General features: G+C 35.9%; 1 protein-coding gene and 1 pseudogene across 2 annotated transcripts in view; one reads left to right on the top strand and one right to left on the bottom strand.

The window, feature by feature from the left end:
- The window catches only part of Kcnd2 (potassium voltage-gated channel subfamily D member 2), a 553,215-nt gene that overhangs the window by 329,296 nt on the left and 199,706 nt on the right, over positions 1-24,213 (top strand). The gene's annotated exons all lie outside the window — the stretch shown is intronic.
- LOC115069574 lies at positions 19,298-19,389 on the bottom strand (annotated as a pseudogene).

The following is a 24,213-nucleotide window of genomic DNA, read 5'->3' as shown; positions in this document are numbered from 1 at the left end:
AGTGATATGGGAGGGCCCAGCCCACTGTGGGTGGTGCCACCTCTGGGCAGGGTCTGTGTTGCATAAGAAAGCAGGCTGAGCAGGGGCCAAGGGAGCAAGCCAGTAAGCAGCATTCCTCCATGGCCTGTGCTCCAGCTCCTGCCTCCAGGTTCCTGCCCTGAGTTCCTACCTTGGGCTCCCTGATGAACTGCGACTTGGGAGATGTAAGACAAATAAACCCTTTCCTCCCCAAGTTGGTATTGGTCAGAGTATTTTGTCACAGAAATGAAGAACAAACTAGGACAAACCTCTTTGGAAAGACTCTCATAGTCATGTCAAGAAAGATGTGTCTCCTAGGTGATTCCATATCTAGGCAAGTTAACAATGAAGATTTATGATCATAGCAAGGTACAGTCACACTGATTCCTCTTGGTGTTCTGTCTTCAATGATACCCTTTGGCAAGCCCTCCACCAATTTTTATCTTCCCTAGTCCCTTGTATTTATCCACCTAACCTCTGTATCTGTGAGTTTGACATCTTTACATTCCACATGTAAGTGAGATCATGCCGTATGTGTCTGGCTTATTTCACATAATTCAATATTCCTGAAGTTTACCCATGTTGTTATCACGAACAACAGTATTGTCTCCTTTTTAAAATTGAATGTATTTTTAGCATAACTACCTATATGTATATCCAGATATACAGTCATATAAATACATATCACATTTAGTTTATACATCCATTGATAGACATTAAATCTTAATCTTGTCTGTTGTGAATAATATTGTTTTTTTTAAGAATAGCTTATAATTTCCAACTGAATCAAAGGTCCCTTGACTTTGTGGCTCCCATATTTCTTGCAATATGTTTTGTGTACTGGGTACTTAATACATTTGTTCTGCTGTTATAGCTGCTGATGAGGTCTGATAATTTCTCATGATCCATTTCTAAATAATGAAATGGCTCACATCTGTTAGAAGTGCTTTTGGGCTATCCTGTGAACAAGGAGATTTGGTCACTCAACATGAATCTCATTGTATTTATTGGCTGAAGTGAGGTTTTAAGAGGAGGATTGAAATTATTGAGGGCAGAAATGAAAAGTTCTACCATGTTATTACACCCCAAAAGATGTGTCTCCGAGACTGGTATGTGCCACAGTCCCATCCTATGCAATGCTAATTTTCTCTTCCTTAAGAAAAAGCTTTTTCTGTGCAGATTGTGTAAGCGAAAGCCTTTGTGATATACTAGGATCATATCTTCCTGTGACTTTTTGACCTTGTTAAGCAATTCACACCCTGGAAAGCCAATATATTGTATTTCACATGGGACTTACTGATGTTTTATTATTCTTCTTTTGTGGGTTAGCACACTTTTCTGCTGAGCTAGAAGATGATCCAAACTCAGTCCTGGCCATAAATGCACAACAATAATAAAGAATAGCTTAGGAATCAAGAGGTAACATAAAGAAAATTAACTAAATAGATGGGATGATATCCTTCCTGCCAATCCTAGTCAACCTCACAGCATTTCGGCTTCAGGAGACTAGTTCTTAAACAAGCTTCTATCAGAAGCACCAGGTGGGTAAGAGGGTCTATTAACACAGATTTATGACATCTACTCCAGCGTTTCTGGTTGGAGAGTTCTGGGAGGTCCTAAGAACCTACATTTCTGAAATTCCTAGGAGATGTTAATGTTCCTAGTCTTCTTGGTTAGAAAACTTCAAAGATCTGTGGAATCAGCTCCAGACCAAAACCAAGCTAATGGCCCCTTCCTATGTACTTGCTTTCAACACGAGTTCTAACTTTCCTTCTTTGCAACATCCTGGCTTTCTCTGTGTCTTCCAATCTGTACCTGTTCTCAGAATGAGTGGATCAAAGAAAAAAAATGAACATCCATGAATCCCTGATTGGTCCCACGTTTACTGGTATTTGTGAGGAAAAACATCTCATACACCCACCCAGAAATCTCTGGGTCCTTTCTCTTCTGACTCCCTAAGAGAGACAATGATGCCCAACATTCCCGGTGTCTGCTGACCCCTAGTGGTTCAGTATACCTTCTGTTAACTCCCACATCAAATTTTACAAAAAATTAACTAATAAAACTTTGATTCAGATGACAGTTATGGGGAATAACTCAGAATGATGACTATCAAATTCAATTTTAGACAACCTTGACAGTCTCATTATTCTTTTTTCTTTGTTTTTTTTTCCTAATAGAAAATAATAATGGGTTACAAAGACTACTATTTCATGAAAATTGGGTCTGCTTGGTCAGGAGTCAGCATGTCACAAATTCAGTACAGTGATTTCTCTACAAAACCTAGTTGTTTAATCTAGATTTAGTTTCCTGTGACTGAAGAGATTGGTATCTAGGTGTGAAAGGAGGCTTTGTATAGTTCCAGAAAGCATAATTTAAAGGCATATTTAAATAGGTATGAATTGTAAATCAAATGTGGGGCTGATAGTTATTTCAAGGAGCATTTTAAGTCTGATTATTTGACTGAGATTCTCAATATCCCTGACTCAGAAGAGATCTACCAGACATTTTGCTGCCTCAATATTGTACAGTGTTGTTAAATCAGTCAAAACACAAAACTAAGAGACCACTTTCCTTATAGTCCAAGATGATTTAAAGAAGACACATTAAAATATATACAATCCATATATTATCTCTTATAAAGTATTAATTTTAATTTAAAACAAGAGACATTAAACCTGAAAATAACTGAGAAGTGACTGACACCCTACCAATTCTTGAATGAAAGGGAAACCTGAGTTTCTGAAATATGTAAGTTACTGTCAATACTGGTCACTGAGCCACATTCTTTTATATCATTATGATGTATACAACTTTAAAGAGCTTGCTGTTAAATGAAAACTAGTGTCAATGAAAGTTTCCATGAAGAACACTTCCAACATTTTTAATTGCCTTCCCACCTCTTAGTGCCTCCAAATAAAGACAGAAGAGTGGCATTAAATGAACAAAGCATCCTGGGAAGCCATAAAGATTGATTCTTCTTCTGTAATGAATAATATTTGTATCATATGTTGCCCTGGTCACAACAGAGTACACAAATGAGTTCTGACATGCAGCAGAACTAAAATGACCCAGCTATTTTATATGTAAAAATGGAAGGAGAGTGTAGAGTCCCTCAAGCAGCCCACAAGAAGCCTGCTCAGGGAGAGTGACGAGGTCTGGCTTGCGTACATCGTTTCAGAATTGAAAGCCCTCCCATCTGAATAGACAACATAGCCAGGAACTCACTTCTTTTTTATCACTATTTCAAAGTTTTGTTCTGGCAGGTTCTTTTAGGACCTCATTAGCTATGTGGCTGTTGCACTTTATTCACCGTGGAATCTCACTTTATTGGGATGCAGAATAAGCAGCAGCTACTAAAGCAATGATTCTGAAGAGAAAGGATTTATTTCGCACATGCACACAGAAACAGTGCTACCTGAAAATATATGCCAGCAAATGACCTAGACTTAAAATATTGATAAAACAGATCTACCTGTATAATAGACATTAAATATAAATCACTCTAAGGAATTTGTGACTATATTAATATTGTATAGAGAAGAGTTGTCCTGAATAGAGATCTGTCTCTAGTCTCCTTATCCAAGTTGGAAGTTTTACAGTACTATTTTGTAAGTTTGCATATTACTATATGTATTGTTAAATCAACAAGTATGTTTTCATAAAATCCCTAACTCTTGAGGTTGGTAAGCTAGGATTTCATTTGTAGGCTGTCTTCTAGTTCTTCATTCTTCTCTTATATAATAGCATGTTGCTTGCTCCAAACAATAAGAAAGTCTTTCCAACACATGGGATGTGTTACTTTAAATATATATTTAAATATGCATTTATATATCATGCTAAATATACCCATGTGAGTTTCATATTCAAAATTTTTGTGTTTAGTATCTCCCCTGGGTTTTCTTTTATATTTTTTTATTAAATTTTTTGTGTATTTCATACAGAACATCTCAAACAATATTAATCATCTTTATACTCCTGTCCCCCCTGGCACCCTGCCTTTTCTTAAACTGTTTAGCCCCACCTGAAATATCCTCTCATTTACCTTTTCCAATTAAAAAAATTCAAAGTTTACTTTTTCGAAAGGTTTCTAACCTATCAACTCCTTTCTTTGTCTAATTTCTGTGACTAATAATAGTATATGATTAGTGAAACTGTTTTTGCTCTTAAATAACATTGTACTTTGAACTGATTTGAATGTCCCTTTATCTGAAGACTAATATCCTTAAGAGATTCAGAACTTTGTTTTAAATTGTTACCAAATTCCAGCTAATATAATGTTGACACTTAAGAAGTGCTCAATAAGCATTCTTTGCTTTAAAGTTAATGTTAACACTTAATCTTATGGTAGTTTGTCAGGTACCTGTAGATGCATCTAAAGAAACAATGACCAGTTCAAAACAAAGACTAATTATGTGTGGGGTTTTTTTATAATTTTTAAATTTTTTGTTGAGGTTTTATACATTTCATACAGTTCTTAACCAAATTTAGACCCCCTCCCCCATCCATGCCCCTAAACCACCCCCACCAGAACTCATACATTCTAACATACGTGTTAAATCCTATCCAGTCAAGCATTTGTGCCCAGATGTCCTCATTGCAAATTCATCCACTGGAGTCTAGTCAGCCTATCTAGAGATTGTAAGTAAGCTCATATCTCCCTCACCCAATAGTAATCAGTCTCCAACAGCTCCCAGGCTAGGGCCAGCTCACTGTCCATTTCTCTCGCTACAACATGGGCCCTTGTCTGATTGAGTTGGCATGAATCTTGTGCTCATAGCCACCATTGCTGCAAGGTCACGTGTGTAAGCTTCCAGTGGTCTGAAAGCCTCTGTTTCCCTATGTTCATGGACCAACCCTGGCTCTTACACTCTTTCAGCATCCTCTTCTGCAAAGTTCCCTGAGCCGTGGGTAGTTGAATCCTATCCAGGGACACACAGTCTGCAATCTCTTATTCTCTAAAATTTGGCTAGTTGTGAACTCCTGTGTGCATTGCACTCTGTTGTATAAGGAAGCTTCACTGCTGAGAGTTAAGAGATGCACTAATTTTTTTCTCTAACCCATGTTCTATGTTCCATGAACCTTAGGTGTAGAGGTCCCACTGTAGATAGGTCATCTAGGACTGGGTATCTCTTAGATGTATATTCTCTGTATGTGACCAGTTGTGGAGATCTGCAGTAGTCTCATCTATTGCAAAACTAAGCTTCATTGATGAGTGGTGTATGGTATACTTGTCTGTAATTATAAGGACCAATATTTAGCATATAATAAGATATTTCATTTGTCTAGAAATATAACAGGATAAGTTTTCTCTCAGATCTATGACCTCTCCAGCCATGTGTATTTGGGTCTACTTACAGTTCCATCCATGAGTTCACTCCTATTGAGAGGGCTTTATATCTAATTAGATAGCTGTTGATTACCTCCCAGATAACAGTGTCAGTACTGCACCAATAGAGGTAGTTTGATGTGCTGGTCTTTATGGTTACTAAGTTTTGGGACTGGATTGAACCATTGATTGATTTTCTCCCGTAGCAGCTTGCATTGCATCCTCTAGAACTCTGAGAGCTAGTCGTCAGGGAGAAGGATTCCAGGTCTGGTCCAGCTCCATTACTCCAAGTCCTGTGTCCGAAGTATGTCCTGTCTTCAGCAGTAGAGTCTTATCTTTGAGTTGTGGGAGACAGCCAAGAGCTACAGCAATAGCCTGTGTTACTTTAGGAGTCTCTAGGATTACTCTGACCAACCATTCAAAGGGAGGTCTCTCCTGTCTGGCACTGTGTTCTTTTCCATACAGCCCCTATACATGTTGTGGTTTTATAAATACCAAACTCCTGAAGGAATACAAGTTTTAAATTTTAAATTCGCTTCATTATCTAACTTCTTGCAACTTAACTGAGAATAGTCACAATATAGGCCTCATAAACTTCTACTGATATTTCACCTCAGTGCCTTTATTATTAATATTTCTCTGTGACTCTCAAGCTTCTTCAGAAAGCATTTGTCATACAGACTTTCCTGGCTTGCTTAGTTATGCTTTTATACAGTTTAGAACCGAGTAACAAGGTTATGCTTCCCACAAAACATGATCTGATTCTTATAAGGTAAAATTTTATTCCAGACTTAAATAAAAGTAACTAGAAAACTCTGCAAGGGAGGGAATATAAATGGCCTCGATGAATCACAAAAGGAGAGGCGTTGCAGTCATAGGTACTGGGATAAGACAGAGAGGGACAACCATCACACCCTTAAATTATAGCATTCTTGGTGACATTTAACAGCACTGAAAACCTTTCCTCCTACACAGGGACACATCTTCACCCTATTTATTCACTCCAGAATTGGGGGGTGGGGATTAACACCTTATTTCAGCTCACAAATTAATTGCATCTGTATATAACTTTATAAACTTTTTAAAATTTATTTTATCTGTATATAATTTATCATTGTAGGAAGAACTAAATAAGATCTGTAGGAAATATTGAACAATTAATTATCCACACTGTTTTTTATAATATGTGCATTTTAATGATTCTTTCATTGAAAATAATGGTCTATGTCCTATGGTGAAATAGATTGAGTCAGCTGTTCACTGAGCTTTCAGTAGGATGAGCTGATGAATTTATACTTTATAGGCAAGATAATTCTGGCCTTAAATTCATTTTGTCCCCCCACAGTTGTCTGTTTCTTTGAAATATCTTCACCGCCACCCTCTTCTCTATGTAGACTCTGCCTAGCCTGGTGAGAAACAAAGGATGATATATAAGAAATTATTCACAGGGTGCAGTAGTGCAAAAACAAGCTATTATTTAAAAGACTAGTAGGTGTTATAGTTAGAACTGGATTGTTTGGTAAGTGGATAGGTGAATAGATGGTAGATAGATGACGATAGATAGAAGATAGATGGTAGATAGATAGATGATATATAGATGACAATAGATGATATATAGATGATGGATAAATTATAGATAAATTATTGATAGATAGTTTCAGATAGAATAGCTAGATAGATACATAGATAGATAATAGATAGATAGATGATAGATAGATAGATAGATAGATAGATAGATGATAGGTAGACAGACAGATAGATGACAGATGATAGATGATAAATAGATAGAAGATAGATAGATAGGTAGATAGATAGATGATAGATAGATGATAGATAGATAGATAGATAGATGATAGATAGATAATAGATAGAGATAGATGATAGATAATAGACAGATTATAGATAGAACTAGATAGATAGATAGATGATAGATAGATAGATAATGGAGATAGATGATAGATAATAGATTATAGATAGAAATAGATAGATAGATAGATAGATAGATGATAGATAGATAAACAGATGATAGAGTAATTTTGCTTGTGTATGTGTGTTGTGTTTATGTGTGCACACAGGCACATGGAGGCTGTGGGTTGTGTGCTCATGTTTCAGTGTGTGGAAACCAGAGGTCTACATTAGGTATTTTTCTGTATTATTTTCCCTCTTATTTTGGTCGTCAAAGTCCTTCACTGATCCTGGAGTTTGCCATTTAGGCTACACTGACTGACAACAAGCCCAAAGGATCTACCTGTGTCCACCCAGCTCCGTAGCACCATGGTTACAGAGGCTCAAAGGGCACTGGGCTTTTACATGAGCACTGGGAATCAGAACTCAGGTCTTCATACTTGTGCAGCCCTGTTCACTGAGCCATCTCCCCAGCCCTTATTTGTTCTTATTTTCTATTTTATTTATTTGTTTTGTTTTTTAATTACTGCCAAATAAATATAAGTAAAGGCTGAATTTAAAAAATGGGACTGTTAAAATAGCTCTCCTAAGCTGAGTCACTTTTATGACAATATAATTTAAAACATAACTTTATTTTTTATAAAATTACCATGCTACTGCTATCATAACAAAAGTAAGTACTTTCTAGCAGCTTTTTAGATTTGGATTTACGCCAATGCTTTCTATTCGTAGTGCTACTAATAAAAGCAAGGATTAGCTGAGTACTTTCACTTTGGCAGGCCATGTTCATGCAGCATCTTACATTTGACCTGGGAAGCAATCCTGTGTCAGCACTCCCTCTGCACGGTATGAAGTATTCTCAGTCTACTCTACTGAAGGCAGCGTTGGCATCTTTCTGAAAATAATACAGGTAGAAAGCGGATTCAGAGATCAGCATTACTTACTACTTAAACTGATAAGACTCATTTAAAAGTCATTAAATTATTATGTTTTTCATCTATTTATAGCGATATTTTCCAAATTAAAATTTAGGCAAAGGTCTGATGGAAACAAGAGTATACTCAGGAGAAAAATGGGCAGTACATTTTAAGTTCAAGCTCTGTTGGGCAGTTACAGTTTGTGCTTTGGTGACTGGCTGATTCTGGTTTACAGTGAAATAGGATACTACACAGGAACATATGGCTTTAGTTGAGTGATCTTTGATATTAGATATAATCCTGGACTGCATCAAAATGTGAGTTTTTAATTAATTTGCTAATAATACTGATCACAGAATTATACAAGTCCTTGATAAACAGTATCTTAAGAATATCTTGGAAAAAAATCACAGGTATTTTGGAGGAGGAAGTTCTCAGATGAAGGACAATGCAAATACGAAGATAGATGGTTGAACGTTGTATGCAAAACAACTGTGTAGACCCTGATAGAACTGGAATGACTCCAAAATCATAGCGTGGCTATCTTTCATAAAATAATATTTTTAAGCAAATAAACCATGTGTACCAAAATTGTTGGGCCTTGGGTCGTTCTCAGTTAAAATTTGGCATTAATGTGGCTGACTCATGAATTATTCAACATTGATATAAACACTTCTACTTTCCACAGGAAAATCTATTTCCAAGGTCCCAGAAATCATTTTTGCAGTTCATTTTTGTCATATAAAAGCTTACCACAGATTAATCAGCAGAAGAAATTTTAGATGTCAGGAGATTTTTTAAAGTCTACATTTAAAAGACTTGCTACTTGTAAAATGATGAATTAAATTTGACTTAAAATATTTTGCCTTAAAAATCAAATAATTAAGGAATAAGTGACAACAAAATGTTGGAACTTGTAATTTTATTTTCAATATCAACTTAAAAGATAGTGATTCAGATTCTATGGAGCCCTCCTTGAATGCAAGGTCAAACATTATTGTGGTAACCATCTTAAGCTAAATTTTCTTTCACTTTTTGGAGAGAAGGATTTGTTCTTTCAAACAGATGCAAATGAATCCAAAGTTTGGGGGAAACTTTTAGAATTAAATTTAAGAAGCTACCTTCTAGAAATTTGTCTACCAGCCTGCCTCATTGACCTAGGCATCAGACTGGCAAGCCAAGGTTATCAGTTTAATCCCCCACCTGAAATCTTGATGATATATTCCTCTCCACATGTCATTCTTTTAGTGTTAAATGCTTGCTCAAATCTGTTGGAAATCAAACATTATTGAGAATGTTCTAATCTAGTTTACTAATTTTAGAGATGAAAACAAGATTCAGAGAAGCTGTATGTGCCTTTCTCAAAGCTACAAAAATAGTAGGTACTGAAATGTATGATTGTTACACGGAATGTTGATTAGACTCTAAGCTAGCCATTAGTGCTTTCAAGTCACAGCAGTTTTATAAACAGTGGGATGGGTTAACAAATACACCAATATGTTTGTGTCCACATGATCAATCTTACAAAACAATGACCTTAAAAGGATAAAAAGCATTCCAGTTTGTAAAAACCTGGTTTGTAGTTCCCTTTCAGAACTAGATTTTATGACATTGACATCATAATTTATTAGTTACTTAGCAGTAGTTGAGAATCTCTTATGCATTGGGCACTGAAACTAAAGAGGTAGATGACAGTGTGTCCTTGTTCTTACATACAGCAGTGAAAGCAAGGACAGATAAAGGGTGTGAAAAGAAACAAAATTAACAACATTGAAATATTGGTTGGAGTCAAAATGTGCAAGAGGAGACAGAAAAGGTGAAGATTAATCATTTCTATATACTATGTGAGTTATTGTCCCAGGTATTTGTGAAAACTAATTCTTTCACTACCCCTATGATATTACCATTATCATCCTTCTACATTATGAAACAGACTCAGAATGTTGAAGAACTTGCCCAGAGTCACAGGATGAGCTTGTCTATAGACTGTAGATTTTTTAAAAAATAAGCCATACAGTTTTTCACTCTGATTTTTGTTGAATTTTTGTTCATTTCATATAATACATCTTAATCAAATTTAGGAACCCCTTCCCTGCCTCTCTGCTCCCACCAGATTTCAGGTATTCTGACATATATGTTAAATCCTATCTGGTCCAGCATTTGTATTTAGATGTCCCTTGGTGCAAGCTCATCCACTGAAGTCTAGTCAACCTGTCTAGAGTCACTCCCTTAAAGGAGATATACTCTTCTTCACTCCACAGTAGTCATTTTCCAGTAGTTCCTTGGCTAGGGTTGGGGCCTACTGCTCTTTTCTTCCCTTCCATCCTGGGTTTTTTGTGTGATTGAGTCAGCATAGGTCTTTTCCGTGCTGTCACCATTGTTGCAAGTTCATGAGAAAGTACCCAGAGCCCTGAAAGATTCTGTTTCCTTAGGTTAGTGTGCCAAAGCTGGCTCTTACAATCTTTCTGCCCCCTCTTCCACAATGGTCCCTGAGCCATGGGTGGGACATACAAGTATTACAGAATACTTCTGGTGACCTGAACATCTATGCAAATGGATCAACAGCCATGCTTCACTTGATGCTGTTTCAGTAGATGACAAGATGATGCACATCTTTCTGATGATTTCCTAAAGTTATATTGCCTAGTATCTTAGCTTGTGTAAGTACACTCTATGATGTTTTCATAATGACAACGTTTCCTAATGCATAATGACAAAGTTGCTTAATGTCATTCTCAGAAAATACCCTCCTTGTTAAATGATGCAACATATGACTGCATTTCTAAAGTACATCTGAAATAAAGACAAAAATTTATGATGGGTGAGAAGGAAAGTTACTTTCATTATGTGGACATATCCAAGTTATTCACACATTAGGGAGTCAGGATTTTTGCTGTATTCTCTGGAAGCATTGACAAAGCAGTTCACAAGATGACTGTGGCCAAGTTTTCTCAGAGAGTACACTGAATTAGAAATAAGATTCCCTGGAGTACAAACACTGGATTTGAGGAAATAAAGCAGAAAATAAACTAGGAAAACAGATCAAAATGAGAAACTCAAAAGAAATGAAACTAAGACATGAAACAGTGTGTGGAGAACAATAAGAATGAGCTCCATGATGTATGATTCAAAGAGAAGTCAGGAAAGAAAAGGATCAAAAACTGATCAATGTGTCTACATTAGGAAGACGTGTTCAAAAAACCTGAAATATAACATTTCCTAGTAATCAAAGAAAATGTTACATTATTCTGCTTTATAGGTAAAGAATAACTCTTAAAATTGAAAATTCTATAAACACACATGTATACTAAACAGAAAATTTAAAGTGGTGTCTGCTAGGTGTGTGAAGTCACAATGTTTAAAAAATACTAAGGTATTTCCCAGTCAGGTCACCCTCTGAAATATAGTTTAGCAGACCCACTCCAATAAGAAGAATATGTATTCACTCAGTACAATAATTGTTTAAAAGAAAAAATATTGAGGTATTATATGACTTTTCTTTTGACCTGAAATCTTTTCTTTTTCATATCCTTTCTCAGATTGTACCACCGTTCACTCAATTGCCACCACTTGAGATATCACCCCTCACTCTTCATTTCCCCATCGCCCCCGTCAGTCACCCAGTTCTGCAATTTTGCACCTTTGCTGTACTATACATCCACCTATCATCTCCATTTAAATATCATCATTTTAAGCCCATCAACTGGACAGACTCCTTTCAATTCAGCTATGTCATAATTTATTCTCCATACACAGGGATTCTAAATGCAAATGTAATATTTGCAGCATCATTGTATCATCAGCAGATTCAAGTGTAAGATCCTGAAAGATATGATCCATGTTTTCTTCCATCTCTACATTTAGCTAAACTCAAATACCCACAGTCTTCTCAATATTTCAGAAGCATTCCTAGCTCCTTGTCTGCAAAAACTGGTATCTCTACTGAAATCCCCTATCTCCACTTTTCTAACATCTTTTATTTTTATTTTAGTGTTGGAAACTGAAGCTTGAATACTAGTTAATGTTCATGTCACATAATTGGAGAACCTGTACAAGTTAGGAAACTAGAAAAGGGCCACTGGGGTAGAGAAGGCCTTAAAGGAGAAGCACTAGAAGAGGAATTTGAGGTTGGATATTTAAGGAAGGATGGGGGTGGGAAGGGAGGGGGCTTAACATAAATAAGGAATGTATGGAAAAATAAGGACACTTCTTTTGAAGTCAGTTAAGTATATATTAAAAATGTGTTAGAAGCTGGGTGCGGTGGTACACGCCTGTAGTCCCAGCACTTGGGAGGCAGAGGCACGATGATATCTGTGAGTTCAAGGCCAGCATGGTCTACATAGTGAATTCCATGACAGCTTGGGATACATTGAGACCCTGTCTCAGAAAGACAAAAAAAAAAATGCGTTAGAAAAGAGATATCCTACATACCTGGATAATGTTGTTCCTAGAAGATATGGGCTATTAAACAAAAAGCCTAGAACCAGATGGTAGATACCTCCTTATAGATTGTTGGTCAGGGAGGCTACAGATTCCCACCCCCAAAACAATAAAAACTCTTGTCACTTCTTGATGCTTATCAGATTTAATTGATAAGACTCCATATACATTGTTTGCAAGACATGGAGAAAACAGGCATTGAAGTGAGCTGGAAGCTTCCTCCATGGTAGCAAGCTTTCATAGTGCTTAAAGGGATGCTATAAAAGAAAAGGTATCAGTGGTCATACCCAGATGTTAACCCTACCAACTTAACATCTTTTTTTCACCTGTGTAACTCCTCCCATTCACTTATATAATCCTCTCCTATCTGCATCAAAAGGGGTAATTTGCTGGACTGATCTTTGTTGTGGTTCATGGGCTTTTCAGCTGGGTGAGACCATTGATTTGTTTTCTCCTTGGAAGCTAGAATAGTATCTTTGGCTACTTTGAGAGCTAATCTTTAGGGAGGAGGCTTCCAGGTCAGTTCCAGCTCCACTGCTCCAAGCCCTGTGTCCAAATATGTCATACCTTCAGCAATAAGGTCTTCCCTTCAAGTGTGGGACAGCAATCAAGGGTTATAGCAGCAGCTTGCTTTATTTTGGGCATCTCTTGGACTATCTTGATGAACAACTCAAAAGGAGGTTTCACTTTCCTGGTACTTTGATTTTTGTTGTATAGACCTCAGTGATATAAATGCACTCAGATTTATATTAGATGTGTATTTTTCTGTAGGCTCATTAAATACTGCATTTCTTTTAAGTCTTTTTGTAATATCTAGACACTAGAAAGAAGCCCCTTCTGCCACTTCCCAAGACCATCTTAGTACATTCTAAATACATTTACTTATATTTATGGACAAGTATACCTCTCAACATTAATCAAATAAGCTTCTTTCTGCATCAGATAGACTATTACTAAGTTCTAAAGCTGATAAAGCACTTAATGGTATATCTGCAATGCAACCTCTACACCTAAGGCTCAAGGAACATTGCAGAAGAGGGGATGGAAAGAAATGTAAGAGCCAGAGAGCAAGATACCTGCTGCTAGTTAATGCATTGTAGACATGGCAGGAAAGCTATACCAATGAAATTGCCACAGTGTAGTGGTCTAACATGATGTGAATAATGACAAAACCAGTTAACACAGAAAGGTGATGGGGGAAATATGGGGTCACACCTCAAGATGAGGCCCTATAGGCAGTCAATAAGATGTTGAGGGAGAGAGAATCAGTTAGTTTTCTCTAAGGACTGCCTCCCTGAGAAGTGCTCTAAACCACTAAACATAGGTATACACAAGGACCACTCTATGGATTTAGTGCATTATATATACGTGTGTGTACTTGTACATGCATATTTATAAATATATGCTTATATATGCAACAAAAATAATCAATGAAGAGGATGAGAAATTGAGAGGGAATGGGGAGGAAATGGAAGGAGATGGGGGGACTGGGTAGGATGGAAATAATGCAAGTACAATATTCATTTATGAGACTTTCAAAAATTTTTTTTAAATACTTTCCAATTTGGATATTGTTCCAAAGTGTCTTTTTAGGATAACTGATGTGCAGTCAGTAAAGAATCACACAATGAACCTGAGGAAACAAGTATGTTTTATATATTTTTTAATATTTTCTAATCTTTTGTAGATTTCATACAATATATTTTGATCACATTTAGATCCTTTCTCATATCTGTACCTACACCCCACCCCCAACTTCACACCCTATATTATTTGTCTTTTCTAAAGCCTATGAGTCTAGTCTGTGACACACATATATGTATAAACACTCTATAAAAAATGTGTGTGTGTATATATATATATATATATATATATATATATATATATGTATTTATATATATGTATGTATTTTTCTTCAGGCTTGCATCCCCAAATGTAGTGTGGGTTCATCCATTGGAGCCTGTTTAACCTACTAACAGTCTCATTCTTAAATAAGACTGAATCTCCCCTTTCGTTCAGTCACTGGTTGCCAGTAGTTCCTCTGATAGGGTTGGGGTTTCTTACCCACTTTCATATGTCTATGTAGGGATTTTTGTCTAGATTGAGCTTACATGGGATTTGTCCATGTTCCCAGCATTGCTGTGAGTTCATATGAGTAACTGCATAGCTGTCAGGAAAATTCTGTTTCCCTGTAGTTATTCACCACTTCTAGCTCTTACAATCTTTCTACACTCTCTCCCACAATGATCACTGAGCCCTGGGAAGCAGAAGTTAGATATAAGTGCTCTAGTCAGGGATAAGCAACTTGCAGCCTCTTATTCTCTGCACATTGGCTGGTTAGGGATCTCTATATTAATCATCATCTGGTATATAAGGGATATTCTCTGCTGAACATTGAGACATGCATTAATCTATGGGTATATAACAAAAGGTCATCAGCCTTTTGGATAATATTAAATGTAAAGTGTGTTTTATGAAGCATAAAAGCATTAATATTTGTCTTCAGCAACCCCCCTTTAGCTGTGTAAGCCTTTAAAATCTAGTATCTAACTTTTTGGTGGCTAGTAATTATGTAGAGTTTATAATAAATAGTGCAATTCATGTTCCCATTACTAGAAGTTCTGAGTCAATACTCTTGTTCAAGGCACAGGAATTTACATTTTAATGAAAGCCCTGAATGATTCCAATACAAATTTCAATCGCCTCACTTTTAGAATCCTCCCTATAAAATATTTCCTTCTTTACTACTTATTTTCTTACAAGACAATGTATTTTTTAAATCCTATTGAATATATTGCTGAACTTCTTTGTTCAAATAAATTTAACATTATAATAACTAGAAGAAAGGTTTGTATTTTCTAAGTTATATTTTGAATTAGGGTAAAATTAATGAACTCTTATAACCATAAAACTCATGAATAGTTATGAAATAGAAAGAGATAATATTACTTTTGTGAAACTATTCTCTGATTACTGGAATTATATTAGAAAATAGAGTAGAAAGATGTATCATGAACATGAGGAGAACTGGTCTGCCACTGACTCTGTGTCCTTGAATAGGGCACCATATGGTTGTGAACTCCAAGGATCAGAACTTCAAAAAGATTAGGGCATTTTCAGAAGTATCACTGCATTACATACCAACTGTATTTGTTATAATCTGTTCTAGCTTGTTTCTCTTGCTGTAATAAACACCGTGACCAAAGCAATTTGGGGAGGAAAGGGTTTATTTGCCTTACAATTCCACCTCACAATTCATCATTGAGGGAAGTCAGGGCAGGAACTCAGGCAGGAATTTAGAAAGAACCAAAGCAGACACCATAGAGGAATGTTGTTCACTGGCTTGCTCCCTCTGGTTTATTTATTCACCTTTTTTAATACAGTTTAGGCTCACCTGCCCAGGAATGGCACTACACACAGTCCACTGGATCTTCTTCCACAAATTAAGAAAATGCCTTTCAGACATGCCCACAGGCCAACCTGATAGAGGAATTTCTTCAACAGTGGTTTCTTTTCTCCAAATGACTCTAATTTGTGTCACAAAAAAAAAAAAAAAAAAAAAAAAAAAAAGTAACCAGCACATAGTCTATCTGTGACAAACAAAAGTCAAGGAAGCTTTTAAAATAATCATTCCAGGATCATCTTAAGTCCCATAAACTTCATAATAATGATAGCAAGGAATTTTTGGATGTCCATCTAATAAATAAAAATATTAGTCCACCAAGTAGGTGTGTTAACCGGTTTCCTGTCAAAAGTCTTATTAAACTTTGGTAATTACTAACAGTTGACTTAGAAATTATCTTTATATAATTTTCCCTAAGTTTGAAGTCAGAAACCATTCTCTGGGCACCAAAGTTCCATGAGTTCTAAAATGAAGTCCAACTCTATTAAGCATAGAAGGTGAATCATAGTAAGTCTTTTCATAATGTTTCTACTCTGTGTGCTAATAAATAAAATTACACACAATTGCAGAATATCAAAAAGGATTGATGAGACTTTGTTGTGGTTCTAGATTTGTTGACAACTATTTTAATATTCAGAACTCCCACGAAGGTAGGAATGACTAATCAGTTTCTCAGTGATACTACTGTATTATAAAATTATCTGTAACTCCTAAGTCTATAAGTTATCTTAGTCATCAATCAAAACTTAGGAGACTTATTGAGGATTTGTGGACTTCAGGGACACCTGTCTTCAGGAGGAACTGATGGAATCACCCATAAAACAGGGCCCTGGGAAATGCTTGTATTGAAGGAAGTGCTACCTCAGAAGCTTGTGATTTTCTTTCTTTCCGGTACTGAAATGTAGCTGTCAACAGTACTGCTTTGCGTGAGTCACTGTCCACCCTGAAAGAGCAGAGTGTTGCACAGAGCAAGGGAAAGAGAGGAATGAATGTGGGGAAACAGTACCATGTTCCTCGTTGTTCTAAAGTACTTCAGGTAAAGTAATTCAAATATCAATAACGTTTCAAAATACTTGTTCTTTACGAAGAATTTTTATTACTGTTTTTTAAGAATCATCATAGTGGGGCTGGAGAGATGGCTCAGAGGTTAAGAACACTGGTTGTTCTTGCAGAGGACCCAGGTTCGAATCCTAGCACCCACATAGCAGCTAAAAACTGTCTGTAACTCCAGTTCCAGGGGATCTGAGGGCCTCTTCTGTCCTCCGTGGGCATAGCACGATACGGGTGCACTTACCTACCTGCAGGCAATACACATATACATATAAAATAGAAATAATAAAATATTTTTTAAAAAGAATCATTGTGGCTTAGAGATTTTAAACAAATCAGCATGGCAATACAGAATTCCCTTCTACATCCATGAGGCATATGGTCCAAGATGCCCATATTTAATAAAATCTGCAGAGATGGAATGCCTTTATATAAAATGGCTTAGTGTGTGAATATAGCTTATGCACATGATCTCATATACTTTAATTCATTTTTGGACATCTTATGATACCTAGCCAAGTGCAAATGCTATCCAAAGAGTTGAACTTTTTGGGGGTGAGGAACAAGAAGAAAGAAGAGTATGTACATGTTCAGTATAGATACAATCATCTTAGAATATGTGCATAATATACAAAAGAGATGTGAGGGAAATAGTGAGGGAGAGAGTCCGAGGATGAGCGCATTGATAGATGCCACAGTAAGGGATGTCCACACGTCGCTTGATTTGCATGGATTCTGTAGTGACACATAGCAAATTCAATTTTTGCTTCTTGAAAATTGCTATTTTTTACGTTTAAATTTATAGTTGATTAAACACTTGGATATAGAAAACCTATTGTATAGATAGACTTATGCTTGAGTACATAATATACAGTATATGTAATACATAATATAATACACACATATGTAATGGTTTCCCATCTCATTCCCAAATATTTTGTAATTTTTAAATACATCACTTTCTTGAAATGTTTAATTTATTCTCTTTCTTTGTACATTATTTTTATAGACAGCTTTTACATAATAGTAAATATATTTACATTCATACCTACACCTCTGGCAACAGGTTAAGTTGATGGCTCTTTTGTGCAGCATCTCATTGTAATTTACAAAGGAATGCATTGGAAAACACCAAATACTCTGCTTGTATATGAGTCTGTCTTACATTTTTTAAAATGGGAAATTATTTTTTATCAGAACATCTATTACCAGATTTAGTTCCCTGAAGGAAAAAAATTATTATAAAAAGCATTTTATGCTCCCGCTCCTGTTGTGTTTATCTATATTCAATGATCATTGGAACCAGCCCTTTTATTTTCTCTCTAGCAACTAGAATGATTGCTATGTTTTGCATGAGAATATGAATGTTCTCCTTTATAAAAAAAAATCTATAATAGACATTTCCATACTCCCAGTCCGTGGACAATCATTTGTAATTGTATATATTTAATATGATTTCCTTGTAATCCAAAGTCACAATAGAAGTAGTATTCTGTTTATAATTTTACAATATCTTCCTCCACTTGATAGAAATGACTGCCTCAGGTGTATTCACTGTTGTGAAATCTATATATCTGTCATCTGAAAATAGCTTGAGATCTGAGAAGAATATAAATTTCTCGCCATTTGTATCGCAGAGGTAAATTTTTCTTTCAGTGAGCTTACTAAACTTGAACTGCAGACTTCTATTTCTAAGAGTATTATGATAGAATGCTTCCATATTTCAGATACCAAGGTGAAGACCCACAATAAGCTTCTGAAATCACATGTTGTTACATGCAATTTTTTCTGAGAGAGTTACATAACTAAAATGAGCAGATACTTTAATTCACCCAATATGAAGCTTTGTTTGAAATTGCTTTCATGCACGATAACTATGAAGTCTAATAACTTCAGTAAAATTTGAATTTCTGTCTACAAATATAGTTGCAGATTTCAAATCTTGCTCATCACATTATGGGTACCACCATACTAATAATAAATGCAGTGTTTGGGGAATAAAAATGGTTATTTTTATAGAAGATAGTAGTCTGAATCATCCAACCAGTTAAGCACACAGAACTTTCATTTTCCTCCAATAGGTACACTTTGCAGCAATGAGGCATGTAATGTTCTTGAATTTAACCAATGTATGCACAAAGGATTAATTTAGCACTTTCTTATGTATGTTCTTGGTAAAAGACCTATAAGAAATATGGTTTACACAAACTAACTTCCAACGTAAAGTGACACAAAAATATCCCAGAATATTTACATAAACCTTTTCTCTACACAGAGAAACTTCTCTAGTAACAGACTATAGAAATGATCCCTGAAAGTATAGTCTTTATAAACCTTTTCTCAATATAAGTGCAAGAATTAAGTTGAATGACTTTGAGCCAGGTAGCAAATAAACTCTTTTCTGAAGATTAATATTAAAGTAAATTCAGTGGGGTTGCATGAGAACTGCTCTGTATTAAAGCTCTCAGGCCTAAAGTTCCATGAGTGTTTTGTGATGAATTAAAAATCACTGGATTCCAGAACGAATGAGTTTGTAATGAAACTATCCAGATCCCTATTTATTCTTTGTGAAATGTGCATTTTCATTGGTAGCATAAAAGACTAATCAAGAAAAAAAGTCTTGAACCTCACACAATTCCAGTGAGTAGAAAAGAATGAGAAAGTGCGGAATTGGGTGTTCTTTCAAAATACGCTTGTATCTTACTTTAGGCTATAGGTTTTACTAAAATCAAATCCTTGGACTTCCACAAGAGTTTTTAACATATGTGGCAAGTATTCCAATCATGGAAGTATCACCTTGAAGGACGATTAGCAATTAGCAATCAGCAACAGAACATGCAGACCTCATGTCCAAGTAGGGTAGTGCCTGAATTCTGAGCCAGGCTGTTTGACCTCTAATACTCCTCAATGTATTACCTTTTCAAGCTACAAAACCCCCTTATCAATAAAGTGCAGTCATTACTTCACGGGGTTCTTATGAGGATGAAGCTAGCTAATTTAATTAATGTTATCTAAGTGTTTGCTGTGGTGAAAGTGATGAGAATCATCTTTAGCTGTTAGGTATTTGGGGGGCAAGGAGATGTCTGTTTGTTGTTTGCCCTAACAGATGCTATGATAAGACCCTTAACACCCTTGGTGGGATCACTGAATCAGTCTTCACTTGCAATCTCCAGATTTCTTACTATCAGTACATGGAAATGGTAAGCAAACATTAGAGTGAAAACTAAATGGTTAACTCTGTGCATGACTTTGATTTCAAAACCATTCAGGAATCAGTTTGCAATATATGCTTATTCATCTTTAAATGTATTCATGCTAAGATTCTACTGTCTATGTAAAGGTATTTCTGAAGTGATTTTATTGTCTTATAATTGCCATCTTTATCAGCACAGTTATTACCGAAACTTTGACAAATGGCTGACTAGTGTGCTTCCGGAATTCCATGATTAATGACAAGGGAAACAAACTATCCTCTAGTCTGGTATTCCTGCTATGTGATTTTAAATAGTTGTTGCATCTGAAATTTAGTTTTTTCATTATTTCCTGATTGATTCTCCTTATATTGAAATGAATCAATATCTGGAAATATTTTCCTCACTTTGAGGGATCTTACGGAGACAAGATTCAATATTAAGAGCTCAAGTTTTGGTAAATCAGCAACATACTATTCTGCCTGCTCACAAGTCTGTCAGTCACCCAAGCATGCATGTGGACACCTTCACACACACACACACTTACACAGACACACACACACCTCTACATTATCAGAAAGAGATAATGATTTTCCCAACATAAAGGAGTCAACCCTAAGCATACATAAGTACATACAAGTACTCATTAATATATGAATGAGTCCATTAGTGGTGCTTGTTTGTACTTATGTATATATAATATATATGTATACATATATAATACATATATATGCAGCAATAATCAAAGAATCATTCATCTAATTGAAAGGGAGTGGGGGTCATGAAAGGAACTTCAAGGAAGAGGAGAGTTAGAAATGATATAGATCTATACAGTGCTTTTATATTAGTTCTAAATAAATAAATAAAAGAGATACTGGTCCTCTGTACCTGGGATTTCACCTCCTGAGGCTTCAGTTAACTACAGACAACTGTGGTTTAAATGTATTAAATGGAAAATTCCTGAAATAAATGATTCATTATTTTTAAACTGCACATCACTGTAAGTAGACTGATGAGATCCTGCCCAGGTCATAAATCATTCTTTTCTCTATCAGTTCTTATGTCCTGGTCACCCTTACAATGTAGTCAAGGGCTATGTCACAATGGCGTCTTCATTCACCTATTTTCATCTTATCACATAGCATTGCACCATCTCATATCAATGTAAAAGAGCAGCATGTACTTTGAAAATGGGACAGAGGTAAATTCACATGAATTTTACTGAAGTATAAAATGATGATTCTTCTGTTTAATTATTGATTGCTGTTAATCTCTCAGATTACTTGATTGATATTTATATGCTATCATAGTGATGTATGGAGAGAATAAATGGCACAGATTCAGCAGTCTATTTCAACCTTTACCCTGAGGCCTTGGAATTTGTCTCCCATAGATGGGAAGGGGCTCCTATATCAACCTATAAACTACAAAATGTGGCTTTCAATCAGAAAATACAAAATACTGTCATAAAGGTAAATTTCTAAATGGTTTCTAAGTACATATCTATCAGGTGCTAAAGAAATTCTGGGTTGGAGAATATTTAAAAAATAAATTTAGAGCTTAAATTCAAACAAACAAAAAATTGAAGCAGACTATTTCTGTGAAATGATTTTTAAGCTCTGTTTATAAATTGAGATTCTAAGATAGAGGACAGCTTAGGTTGGTTTGTAATTGGCGCTGCTTGTAAAGGGCCATGAGAGTGGCAGGTTGATTGAGCTGTAATGGAAATGGGGGACCTTTCAAGTGGGGATTGATTTTTACTTGTCAAATGCTAATAGTGCTTGAAAAATATAACTGAAATACTCTGAGCAATATTTCTCTTAGGTGATGCATAAAACATATTGAAGATAATCTTCAGTGTCCCTGTTTGTGTAAATGTTTGTTTTAATCAATGTTTTTCCTCTTCACATTTTAAAATGTTTAGTGTGTGTGTGTGTTTGTGTGTGTGCGCACATGTGCACACACACACACACACACATAGGTGTTTGTAACCATGTCAGTCAAAGGAAATCTCTGAAATTGATTCTCCCTTTCCACATGTGGTCTGGATATCAAACTGATGTCACAATGTTTGTGCAACAAGTACCTTTACCCACCTTTTAATATTTTGTAAATAATTCATGTTTCTAAAGCATCATTTATGAACATGTGCATCATATATAGGAATATGATGTTTGATAACTAGACCCTTAAGCTCTTCAGTTTCTCATCCTGTAATTTTTCTACTTTAGATAATCTTTATGCCATGATGGCATTTTTTCTATTTTTCTCTCTCAATTTAAAATAATTTTTATTCCCTCATGATAGCCTCTTTCAGATCCATTTATAAATAACAGATTACCTTTCTCATTAGTATTCCTTCCTATCTAAGGGTTTGGCCATATGCTCATTTGTTAGACTTCCTGCCTTCTACCATGTGCTCACTGCTTACCTTCATCTTCACTCTGCTCACCAAGCAGACTTGCTCTCACAAATATTAACAACTCTATTGTTTTTTATTTTTTAAATATTTTATTTCTTATTTTTTTTATTTTGTGTATGAGTGTATTGCCTCCATGTGTGTAAGTGCACCTGTGTCATGCAATGCCCACAGAGCTCAGAAGAGGGTGTCAGATCCCCTGGAACTGGAGTTATAGTTGTTAGCCACCGTGTGGATGCTAGGAATAGAACCCAGGTCCTCTGCAAGAGCAGCCAGTGCTCTTAACCACTGAGCCATCTCTCCAGCAAGTATCCAATGTGAAATAAACCACTGGTATTTCTTATGTCTTGTATTGATAAGACTTAACAGGTTTGAATCATAAAAGTGCCACTGGCAAACACCGGATCTGTGTAGGAGTCTCTTAAGAGCCTCAGCCCTCTACCTTCCTGCTCTTCCAGTAACTGTAACCGCCCCCTTAGCCTCCAATACCCACCTATTAGCTTTACTGTAAAAGATCTTGTAAGTTCCTCTACATTTCCAGTCACATCCTGGTGTTTATGATGTTCCTTATACACAGGCATTATGTCATCTAAATGTCTTTTCCTACCTCAGCATTTCTATTTCTTTTAGCGTTTTATTTATTATTTTTATTTTATGTGTACAAGTGTAATGACTGCATGTATGTGAGTGTGCACCAGTGTTGTGCAACGCTGCAGAGGTCAGAAGAGAGCTTCAGAGTCCCCTGGAACTGGAGTTTAAGGACGATTCATAGCCACCATGTGGGTGCTGGGAATCGAACCAAGGTCCTCTGCAAGAGCAGACAGTGCTCTTAACAGCTGAGCCATCTCTCCAGCCCCATCATGTCTAGTTTTACCCTTTATTTGTGCCTAGTAAAGCTAGCTTTAAAGCTTTGAGTTGGAGACTGAAATATGAATGAAGAAAGAAAAAAAATAGTGATTACACATTATTATTTCTAGTAGGTGAATTAAAAATGATGTCAGAATAATTCTGCTCATCAAACATAGGAAGTTATTCATTATGGATTTATGTAAGCAAGGGATAAAATGACAAGGCAGACACTGGAGCAGACTGGATTTTTCTAGAACCTATCAGTACAGAAGATTCTCACTCTATCCTTGAAAGCATAGGCAATATACAACTTACGTTTACGTTTTACTTTACATGAAACATGATTGCAAGAAGCTATTCCTTAGGGTTCTTTTGATTATTAAACATCTGTCTCTTCTCTTTTAAAGCTGTGTAATTCTTTCTTAATGAACCATCCTCTACAATATGCATCACCTAAACATCTGGCAAAGTCAAGCCAATTATACCGTTGAAAATAAGCCAAGGTTTGCCAAGGATGACATCCACCAGTTTAGTCCTCTTAAAGTCGGGGATTTGTACTCCAAACACAATTATGTGGCTTTATTTATTGCATTTTCCATGTAATTTTTTTCCTTTTTGCCAAGTAATATCATTTCACTCTCATATCTACTCTCAGAAACCTGATTAAGTGATAAACGAGGAACAGTGGGGAA

Source organism: Nannospalax galili, unplaced genomic scaffold (genome assembly GCF_000622305.1).
Source record: "Nannospalax galili isolate Female #2095 unplaced genomic scaffold, S.galili_v1.0 scaffold413, whole genome shotgun sequence".
Classification (NCBI taxonomy): domain Eukaryota; kingdom Metazoa; phylum Chordata; class Mammalia; order Rodentia; family Spalacidae; genus Nannospalax; species Nannospalax galili.
Note: the sequence above shows the minus strand (reverse complement) of the source record. Positions and strands in the feature narration are given on the sequence as shown.